We start from the raw sequence: 11999 nt of genomic DNA, 5'->3' as shown, positions 1-11999 counted from the left end.
ATTCAAGAGCAAGTTGTTCAGTTTCCATGAAGCTGTGCGGTTCTGAGTTAGTTTTTGAATTCTGAGTTCTAACTTGATTGCACTGTGGTCTGAGAGACTGTTTGTTGCGATTTCCTTTCTTTTGCATTTGCTGAGGAGTGATTTACTCCCAATTATGTGGTCAATTTTAGAGTAGGTGTGATGTGGTGCTGAGAAGAATGTATATTCTGTGGATTTGGGGTGGAGAGTTCTGTAAATGCCTATTAGGCTTGCTTGGTCCAGGTCTGAGTTCAAGTCCTGGATATCGTTTTAATTTTCTGTCTGGTTGATCTGTTTAATATTGACAATTAGGTGTTAAAGTCTCTCACTATTATTGTGTGGGAGTCTACGTCTCTTTGTAAATCATGAAGAACTTGCCTTATGTATCTGGGTGCTCCTGTATTGGGTGCGTATATATTTAGAATCGTTAGCTCTTCTTGTTGCATTGATCATTTTATCATTATGTAATGTCCTTCTTTGTCTCTTTTGATCTTTGTTGCTTTAAAATCTAATTTATCAGAGATAAGAATTGCAACTCTTGCTTTTTTTTGCCCTCCATTTGCTTGGTAAGTCTTCCTCCATCCCTTTATTTTGAGCCTTTGTGTATCCTTGTATTTGAGATGGTTTTCCTGGATACAGCACACTGATAGGTTCTGGCTTTGTATCCAATTTGCCAGTCTGTGTCTTTTGATTGGGGTATTTAGGCCATTTACATTTAGGGATAATATTGTTACGTGTGAATTTGATACTGCCATTTTGGTGCTAGCTGGCTGTTTTGCCCATTAGTTGATGCAGATTCTTCATTGTGTTGATTCTTTTTACCATTTGGCATGTTTTTGGTGTGGCTGGTACTGGTTGTTCCTTTATATGTGTAGAGCCTCTTTCAGGAGCTCTTGTAAAGCAGGCCTGGTGGTGACGAAATCTGTGAGTACTTGCATGTTCACAAAGGATTTTATTTTTCCTTCACTTATGAAGCTTAGTTTGGCTGGATAGGAGATTCTGAGTTGAAAGTTCTTTTCTTTAAGGATGTTGAATATTGGCCCCCACTCTCTTCTGGCTTGTAGGGTTTCTGCTGAGAGATCTGCTGTGAGTTTGTTGGGCTTCCCTTTGTGGGTAACCCAACCTTTCCCACTGGGTGCCCTTAGTATTTTCTCCTTCATTTCAACCCTGGTGAATCTGACAATTATGTACCTTGGGGTTGCTCTTCTTGATGAATATCTTTGTGGTGTTCTCTGTATTTCCAGGACTTGAATATTTGCCTGCCTTGCTTGGTTGGGGAAGTTTTCCTGGATAATATCCTGAAGAGTATTTTCCAGCTTGGATTCATTCTCTTCGTCGCATTCAGGTACACCTATCAAACGTAGATTAGGTCTTTCCACATAGTCCCACATTTCTTGGAGACTTTGTTCATTCCTTTTTACCCTTTTTTCTCTATTCTTGCCTTCTCTTTTTATTTCATTGAGTTGATCTTTGACCTCTGATATCCTTTCTTCTGCTTGGTCAATTCGGCTGTTGATACTTGTGCATGCTTCACGAAGTTCTCGTGTTGTGTTTTTCAGCTCCATCAATTCATTTATATTCCTTTCTATTTTGTCCATTCTCGTTAGCATTTCGTCAAGTCTTTTTTCAAGGTTCTAGTTTCTTTGCATTGGGTCAGAACATGTTCTTTTAGTTCACAGAAGTTTCTTACTACCCACCTTTTGAAGTCTGATTCTGTCATTTCATCACACTCATTCTCCATCCAACCTTGTTCCCTTGCTGGTGAGGAGTTGTGATCCCTTGTAGAAGGAGAGGTGTTCTGGTTTCAGGTATGTTCATCCTTTTTGCACTGGTTTCTTCCCATCATTATGGATTTATCCACCTGTCGTCTTTGTAGTCTCTGACTTTCAGATTGGGTCTCTGAGTGGACGTTCTGTTTGTTTATGATGAGGTTATTTCTGTTTCTTGGTTTTCCTTCTGACAGTCTGGCCTTTCTACTGTAGGTCTGCTGAGGTCCACTCCAGGCTCTGCTTGCCTGAGGATCTCCTGCAGCAGCTGCAGAACAGTAAGGGTTGTTACCAGTTTTCTTCTTCTGCTATCTTTGTCCCAGAAGGATACCTGCCAAGTGTCAGTCTGATCTCTCCTTTATGAGGTGGCTCTTTGGATATACAGGGGTCAGGAAGCTGCTTGAGGAGACAGTCTGTTTTTATAGGAGCTCAAATGCTGAGCTGTGAGCTCCGTTGTTCATTCAGAGCTGCTGGGTGGGTACGTTTCGGTCTGCTGCAGCAGAACTCATAAACCGCTTTTTGTTCCCAGGTGCTCTGTCCCAGGGATTTAGGGCTTTATTTATGAGTTTCCATTGTGCTTCTGCCTTCTTTGTTTTCCTTCAGAGCTGCCCTGCCCAGCAAGGAGGCAGCCTAGTCACTGTCTGCCTGTAGAGGCTTTGCTGAGCTGCTGTGGGCTCCGCTGAGCTGCTGAGTGAACTTGCTTGCAGTCCTGTTTATATGTGTGTAGTTAAAACTGCCTCGGCAATGGTGGCCTGCCTCTGTTAAGGCAGAGTCTCTCTGTAGTGGTAGGTTGCCTTGGCAACGGCGGGCTGCCTCAGCATTGGCTGACTACCTCCGTAGTGGTGGGCTGCCTCGGTAATGCGAACGCCCCTCCCCCACAGGGCTGGACCGTCCCGGGTTCAGCTGCACTTGCTGTGAAACTCTCAATCCAGAGAGTTTCTGATTGCTGTTCTTTTGTGGGGGTGGGACCAGCCGAGCCTGATCCCCTTGCTCCCTGCCCCAGAGCCATTTTTTTTTTTTAAGTTGGTGTTCCAGTCGCCTGTTGAAGAGGCACTGGGATCTGTGTGTTTTCCTGTGCGGCAACTCACTGTGCTGGCTTAAATAGCAGCACTGAAATTCGTGGTGCTTTTTTTGCCCTGGAATCTACTGTCCTGGCTGTTCAGTCCCCTTTTTAAACAGATGAATGGGTGACTTCCCGTGGCTCCAATCACCAGCCAAAAGGGCACCCAGACCAGTGTATTCCGTATGGAGAACTGCTGCACTGTGGCGCTGACAAAGCAGCCGCACGGGGCAAAGCAGCCGCGCTGGCCGACACAGCCGTGCTGTCCGAATTAGCCGTGCTGGCAACCTGTGGAACTCCTCTGCCTGGGAATTTCCTAGTCTGTGGGCAATAAAAATGCGGCGTCCACTCACCCTCTGCGCTTTCACTGGGAGCTGCAATTCTGAGCTGTTCCTAAACGGCCATCTTGGATCCCCTCCTGAATAGATACTTCTTAATAGATGACATACCTAAGGCAAACTGGTACGTGAAAATGTACTCAACATAATTGATCATCATATAAATGAAAGTCAAAACTGTAATGAGCTATTATTTCACCCCAGTTAAAGTGGCTTCTATCCATAAGACAGGCTATATGGAATGCTGGTGAGGATGCGGAAAGAGGAAAACCCTTATACAGTGTTGGTGGGAAAGTAAATTAGTACAGCCACCATGGAGAACAGTATGATGATTCAACAAAAAGCCAGAAATAAAACTACATATGATTCCTCAATCCCACTGCTTAGGTATACACCCAAAAGAAAGGAAATCAGTATATTGAAGATGTATTTGCACCTTTCAAGATTTGGAAACAGCCTCACTGTCCATCAAAAGATGAATGGGTAAAAAACAGGTGGTATATATACACAATGGAGTACTATTTAGCCACAAAAAAGAAAGAGATCCTGTTATTTGCAATTACATGGATGAAATTGAAGGTTATTATGTTAAATCAAATAAGCCAGGCACAGAAAAACAAACTTCACATGTTCTCACTCATTTTTTGGAGCTAACATGTAAAATAATTGAACTCATGGAGATAGAAAGTAGAATGATAGTTACTGGAGGCTGGGAAGGGTAGTGGGGTCGGGGAAAAGTGGTGATGGGTAATAGGTACGAAAATGTCATTAGATAGAATGAATAAGATCTAGTATCTAATAGCACAACAGGGCGATTACAGTCAATGATCATTTATTGTACATTATAAAATAACTGAAAAAGTATAATTGGAATATTTGTAACATAAAGAAATGATAAATGCTTGAAGTGAATACCCCATTTATCCTGATAAGATTATTATACATTTTGTGCCTATACCAAAATATCTCATGTACCCCATAAATGTGTACACCTACTATGTACCATAAAAAATAAGAAAAATAAAAAATAAAAATAAAAATAATTTCACCAAAGTGGCAATTATTGTTCATAATAAGGCTTCTAAGAAACAAAAAATAAGAGTATAAAGATTTAAAAAATTGTTTTGTTACTTTATGATGTCCTTGAAGGTAAATCTTCTTATTTATGTTACATAAATCTTCATATTTATGTTACAAAGTTTTTCAGAATTTATTGAGATGAATTCATTGTTAAGTACCACTAAATTTCAGGTGGAAAACTTTTCATTCTGCCATTCAATTCAGCATGTATTTATGAATTACATGCCATGTGCTACTGCACCTCTGTGATAAGCACTTGGCGGCTTGAACTCCAGCTGGTGGCTAGAGTTATTGTTTAACAATAAACAATATATAGTTTATTGTTAAAGCAAATAATGTAGACAGTCAGTGCAATAAGGGATCAGAGAAGATAAAGTCAATATAGGCTGGAGAATTTATCAAGAATTATATGGAAGATGGAGAACTTGAGATGCAGAGTTAGGGAGGCTGGAGGGAGAAACGTAATACCCTAAAATTTGTATTAACACCTCTGAGACATCAAAAATCTGACCTCAATATACGGAACAGTGATTATGGCAATTTGTACTCTTTCAAATATGACCTCTGTGCTCTCTGTGTCCACTGAGGACTAAACAAGAGAAAATGAGCGTCAGTAAAACATCAGTAATTTAAGAATGAATGTCCCATTTATTATTATTGCCTAGTATTTAGTAGTTTTCAAACCTTCAGTTTTTTGGCATAATTTTGTTTGAAAAGCATCTGTTGTGAATAGTATATAGCTGTTTTTATTTTTAGTTTTCATATAATATTCTCTGTATTGTCATCAGTGAATTTAATCTATTTGTATTTATGCAAATTTATGATATATTTGGAATTACTTATAATATTTATTTATTTATTCACCATGATTTTTAATTATCTTTTCCTTTCACATATTTGGAAGTACACATCTATTATTTAAGTGGTTAACCATGAAGTTTCAAAAATACATTTATATTTAATTTGTTAATTTAAAGTTAATAAGCATCTCTAGTTTCCTCACAAGGAGGAATTCCTGGTCTGATTTTCCCTTTATCTTACATATTACTGTTGCTAGTTTTTTTACTCTATGTATTAAATGCCTTAAATGTCATTATTCTTTTAGATAACATTTTAAAAATTAATCTTTTATGCTCATTATTTCTTGTTTCATTTTGAGCTTTCCTTCAGAGACAATTTTCCTACTTCCTGAAGTACATCTTCCAAAGTTCCTTTTTTAAGGGTCTGTCACTGGTAAACTCCCTTAGTCATTATTAATCTAAAAAAATGTTTATTTCACTTTTGTCTTTGAATGATAGTTTAGTTTGATATACAGTTCTAGCTACCAATTAAGTTTTTCTGTCATTTCAAAAGTATTATTCTCCCATCTGTGGTTCTATTATTAATTTTAAGATGTATACTGTCAGTCTAATTGCTGTATCTCTTTAGGTATTAGACTTTTTATCTCCAATCCTCCAGTGCTTCTGAGGTTTTTCTCCTTGAATTGAATATTCTTTAATTGCTAGTATATTTACATGCATAGATTTTAAAACATCTTCTCAGAATTCATTTAAATATTCCTATATTTAGCCAGCTTTGGAGAATTCTTAGCCATTATCTTTCTGGATGTTATTTTTCATATATCATCTCCTTCTGGGACACTTACTATTTATTTATTGGCTCTCTTGTCCTTTTCTCTGTCTCTTAACTTCTTTTTTCTATTTTATACATCTTTATTTGTCTGTTGGGCAATTTCTTCTCCTTATGTCAAGTTCTTTAATTCTGTCTTCATCCATGTCTGTCTTATTATTTAACCTATGTTGAGTTTTTAATTATAACAATTACGTTTTTACTTTTAGAATTTTGATTTTATTCTGTTAAAACATCTTTCTCTTTGTCATGCTGTCCTATTCTTATAGTTTCTATTTTTTCCTTTATCCATCTGAAAATTTTAAATATACACACTTATGTCAAACTCTCTCTTAGATGATCTTATTAGTTTAGGATGAAAAGTATTCCATTCTACCACTTAAATAATAGAAATTATGTATACATCCAAATGTATGAAGGGGAAAAATAATTTTTAAAAATCATGGTGAATAAAAAAATAAAAAGATAGTATAAGTGATACGGTTTGGATTGTGTCTCCACCTAAATCTCAAGTCAAATTGTAATCCCCAAAGTTGGAGAAGGGGCTTGGTGGAAGGTGATTGGATCATGGGGACAGTTTTCCCCATTGTTAGTCTCATGATAGTGGCTGAGTTCTCATGAGACCTAGTTGTTTAACATTGTACGGTACCTTCCCCTGCTCTCTCTTCCTCCTGCTCTGGCCATGTGAAGATGTGCCTTCTTCCTGCTCGCTTTCCACCATGATTGCAAGTTTCCTGAATCCTCCCCAGCCATGCTTCCTGTACAGCCTATGGAATTATGAACGAATTAAACCTCTTTTCCATATAAATTATCAAGTCTCAGGTAGTTCTTTATAGCAGTATAAGAACGGACTGGTACAGAAAATTGGTACCAGGAATTGGGGCATTGCTATTAAGATTCCTGAAAATGTGCAAGCAGCTTTGGAACTGGGTAACAGGCAAAGGTTGGAATAGTTTGAAGGGCACAGAAGACAGGATAATGAAGGAAAGTTCAGAACTTCCTAGAGACTTGTTAAATTGTAGTAACCAAAATGCTGATAGTGATATGGGCAATGAAGTCCAGGCTGAGGTGGTCTCAGATAGAGGGGAGAAAGTTATTGGGAACTGGAGCAATGATCACCTTGGTTATGCATTAGCAAAGACTGGGGCAGGGAGCAGGACTCTGCCCCACCAGTCATCTGCTCAGCCCCTCATCCTCTGTTCCCCGGCTCCACACCCTAGCCATATACTCAACTCCCCACTCCACAGCTATACCCCCAGACTCTCACCCCTTGGCCATGTCTTCAGTCCACACCAGGCCCTTGTGACCAGAAACTTTGCCTGGAGTTCAAGGGGCTAGGGTTGCCCAGCAAGAACCAGCAGGCTTCTTTAAAGACTGGAGCTACCAACCAAGGGATCCCAGGAGCCCTGCACTGTCTGGGAACCCCCAAAGAGGCATTGTGATGGTTCTGCCTTCAATATGAGTACAGGTCATACTACATGTCCCTCTGTGCTCAGGTCCAAGCTGCAAGGCTCCCTCCTAGCTCATGGCCTGTGCCTTGCATTTTCTGATGGAGCCACAGCCAGAGTGAGAGCCAACTCTGATGTGAGAGGTCATGTAGGACATTAGAGGATGTGTGCACACAGGTCTATGCCAGAGAGTGGACAGTTATTACTCCATACTCCGCCTCTTTTGAGTTTTTTTAAAAAAATAATCTCATGCAGCAAAGAAAAAAAATTGGAATTCCAGTTGTCCAAGATAACTTTTTATTTTTATTTATTTATTTATTTTTGCTTAAGCCTCTCAGAAGTTAAACTTTTAAAAAATTTTCTTAGCTCAGTAAGTAGAATTTCTCTAGTCTCTTCTTACTTACAAAGAAGGCCTTCTAAACTCCTAGCTCAGTTTTTACCTTGCTGGGGGCACAGGTTCTATCTTTGAATTATTTTCTTTCTCAGCCTTAAAGTACTAGCTCCTAGCCTGTAAGACTAATCACTGGTCCTGATTATCCAGTGATCCCAATGTCTTCAGCCTCTCAGTTTACCATTTGTATTAGTTTGCTAGTGTTGCCAAAACAAAGTTCCATAGACTAGGTGGTATAAAAAGTAAAAAATTTATTGTCTCACAATTCTAGAAGTTAGAAGCCTGAGAGCAAGCTATTGGTAGAATTGATTTCTTATGTAGGTTATGAGAAAGAATCTTTTCCATGCCTCCCCACTAACTTCTGGTCCTTTGTTAGCAATCTCTGGTGTCCCATGGTATGTAACATGATCCTTGCCATTGTCTTCACATGATATTCTCCTGCACGTGTGTGCCTTTGTCCAAATTTGCCCTTTTTATAAAGATACCAGTCCTATTGAAGCAGCATCTCACCTTACTCCATGATGACTTCTTCTTAAGTACTAGTTACATTGCAATAGACCTGTTTCCAAATTGGGCCACATTCTGAGGCACCAAGGGTTAAGACTTCAATGTGTAAATTTTGTGGGGATTCAGTTTGACTCATTAACACCACTCTTCATGTTCCTTCTTTATTTCTAACATCTACAAATTTCTTTCTTAATTTATAACTCAACAATTTAATTTTCTTCTTACTATTTTATTCTGCATAGGTATCTGTTTGAAGTCGGGGGCAATGTCCCATATCAGCATGTAATACAATAAATTAAACTGTATGTTAGACACAGCTGAAGAAAGGTTAGTGAGATGGAAGGTCTGAGGAGATAAAATGAATGAAGCACAGAGGAAAAAAATTAAATAAAAGTAGAAAAGAGGGGTTAAAAAAACATGGAAAGCAAAATGAAGAGATCTAACATTTGTTTCATAAGGTGTTCCAGAATAGGACAGGGAGGACTGCAGAGGAATGGCAGTTGCTGTATTTGAAGAAACAATGGCAGATAATTTTCTAGATTTAAGAAAGACATTGATTTAGAAACATACTCACCATGGTTAATTCCTAATTGTTCAAGAGTTGATGCAGTTGGGTTTTGCTTCTCCTTACTTCCTGGGAAAGGAAACTGTAAGAAGATCCTTAATTTTGTATTGGTGTTTAATTGGGAAGAGATTTTGTTGGTAAAGAGGTTGAAACTACTAGTTATTAGATAAAAAGACTTTTCTGAGAATTTCCCACATTTTTCCCATTTCCAGGTCACATTACATTATAACAATACAAATTATGTACTTTTAGTTATCAAATAATATATTATCAAAGTAGAGTTTATTGCATTTGTGAAATAGAACAGGTTAAAAAATTAAAAGATATTTTAAATTAAATCTTTTTATCAAAGAATATTTAGAAAATGTTTAGACTGAAGCTATGCTCATACAGAGTTACAGTATGTTTTATAATGCTTAACTGCTGTGTGGTTCTTGTTCTGAACATAATACTTGTTTTGAAATTTAAATAGCAAACAATATTTTATATATATTTTTGCTTAAAGTTACATTTTGTCATATTTGGCTGCAAAGCATATGGTAGAATCAATACAGTGTCTATCCAATGGAAATATGAAAGGACCACACAAAATGGTTCCACTGTGTCATTTTGTTCAATGTGGCCTCATGGAAACAAACTCTTCTCACCACAAAAACTTGCTTGTCATTCCCACTCTTTAAAATGATCACTTCTAACTTTATTTCCAGCACGTTTTCCCCTTTCTGACTGTTGTCTACTTTAAGTGACTTGAAGATTTGTTTATTTTGCTTTGAAATTCTTCATTTTTACCACATTTCTAACTATAAAATGCACATTATTAAAACATTTTCAGCCTTTGGGATAGTTTGATGTTGGTAATGTAAGAGTTTTGGCTCATTCATTTAGAGTTTTGTGGTATTTGTATTTTTGGTACATTGAATATTTTTCTATGTGTTGTAACTTTTAGAGATTTTCTTTTAGCACACAATTGAGAACTGACTTAATTCTCCAAAACATTCAACTTAATCTTTATTCAGCTTTCTTTTTTAATCTGTTTATCAGACACTGTATTTGTGAATCATTAAAAAAAAACCAGGTACTGTATCTTAGATACACAAGACACAGAACCTACCTTGAAAAAAGACTTGCATTATTTTCAGGTCTTCTAAGTAAGTGAGAGACAGAGTAATAACTGAATGTTACTTGTGTAAGCAGAAGACCAAGACCTGGACAATCATAATAAAGTCATTTAAAATCATTTAAATCTATACATTCTGAAGGATAATACCCTAAAATGGAACATAATATTCTAATAAAGATTTGGGACCGAATGAGATTGCAGGGAAACTTTAGATGCTAATATAATTTATTTTAATAAATTCATTATCATGTAATTTGTTAATTTTTTTCTCAATCTCAGCACGATTGAAATTTTGAACAAGATAATTCTTCATTGTGAGTAGACTTTGCTGTGTGTTCAGCAATATCTCTGTCTTCTATCCACTAGATGATGATCATCCTCCCATTTGTGACTATCAGAAATGTCTCCAGACACAACCAAGTATGCTCTGTGGGCCAAAATAACCCTTTATTGAAAGCAACTAGGTTAGGGTATTATGTGGCTAAATCATTCAGCTTCTCAGCTTCTGATCAAATCTAGTCTTACCACTTAGTTCCCAGTTGTTTAAGAAGAAAAACACTTGAATTTTTTATTTTGGTTTGTAAATGTACATATTTTTGCTCTTTGTTTCAATCCTATTTTATAGAAAACGTAGCTATTTTATCAAAGTCATTTGGAATTCATTATGTCTTACAGAACACAAGCAGATACGTAATATACATACATAGTAAACTTCATATTTTAGTTACTTTATTCTGAATACTAGTAAATATTGAAAATGTGGTGTTATCTAGGATTAATCCTTGTGAATCGGCTTGTCCCAAAACCCGCTTTTCTAAATGTCTTTAGTATTGTTTTGTGTGATAATGAAAAAACCTTATTGAAATCAGAAGAGATTACTTTTCTACATATCTATATCTCTTTTGTAGAAGCAAATTAATTCTGTTTCTCAAAATGTCTTCTTCACACAGTCACATTGGTTGCTTGTTAGTGGTTAAGTAGGACCATTTTTGAATTACATAGGACAGCAGTGTGTAGTCTATGCTGCTCCGTGAAAATGGAGTATGCTGAGAATGATCCAGAAATCCGCACTACTCCATAACTCAGGTAAGGAAGAGTATATTTGTGGAACACAGGAGATCTGTTAGGGCATCTCTAAGTATTACCATGCCCTGTGATGAAGGTCAATGGGAAACTACAATAACCCAATCCAGGCAGGTCTACAAATGGTCGAGACCCTTCAGGAATGAAGGTTTGGATCAGTCTAGCAGGAAAAAAACCATGACCTGCTGAGGTGCTTGCTGAAGGCAAAGGGAATGCAGAATGGGTAGTAGAAGAAGGTAGTCATCAGTACCAGCTACGATCATGTGACCAGATGCAGAAACTAGGACTGTAACTGTCGTATTTCCCCCTTTTGTTAAAAACATGTTTGTGATGTACATACTTGTATGAAGAAAATATCTTCATTTTATTTCCTTTTTCTTTATCATGTGACATAAAGTTTATTGACTTCATATCAACGTTTAAGTGTTTTTAACTTTATGTAATAGTGTTTGGGTTGGGCATTGGTGTGTTTCCAGTTGTACAAAGGATACTTGTATTATGCAAGGCGTAATTATGACCTCATTATTGTCTTTATTTGAAAATTATGATCTCGGGAGATGTGTATGGGTTCAAGTTGACAAGGGGTGGACTGTGATGGTTAATACTGAGTGTCAACTTGATTGGATTGAAGGATATAGTCTTGATCCTGGGTGTGTCTGTGAGGATGTTGTCAAAGGAGATTAACATTTGAGTCAATGGGCTGGTGAAGGCAGACTCACACTTAATCTGGTGGGCACAATCTAATCAGCTGCTAGCAAATATAAAGTGGGCAGAAAAATGTAAAAAGATGAGACTAGCCTAGCTTCCCAGTCTACATCTTTCTCCCGTGTTGAATGCTTCTTGCCCACAAACATCAGACTCCAGCTTCTTCAGTTTTGGAGATTGGAATGGCTCTCCTTGCTTCTCAAGCTTGCATATAGCCTATTGTGGGACCTTGTGATCATGTAAATTAATACTTAATAAACTCCCCTTTGTGTGTGTGTATATATATATA

Source organism: Cebus imitator, unplaced genomic scaffold, assembly GCF_001604975.1.
Source record: "Cebus imitator isolate Cc_AM_T3 unplaced genomic scaffold, Cebus_imitator-1.0 Scaffold4, whole genome shotgun sequence".
NCBI lineage: Eukaryota > Metazoa > Chordata > Mammalia > Primates > Cebidae > Cebus > Cebus imitator.
This window is presented reverse-complemented; position numbering follows the sequence as displayed.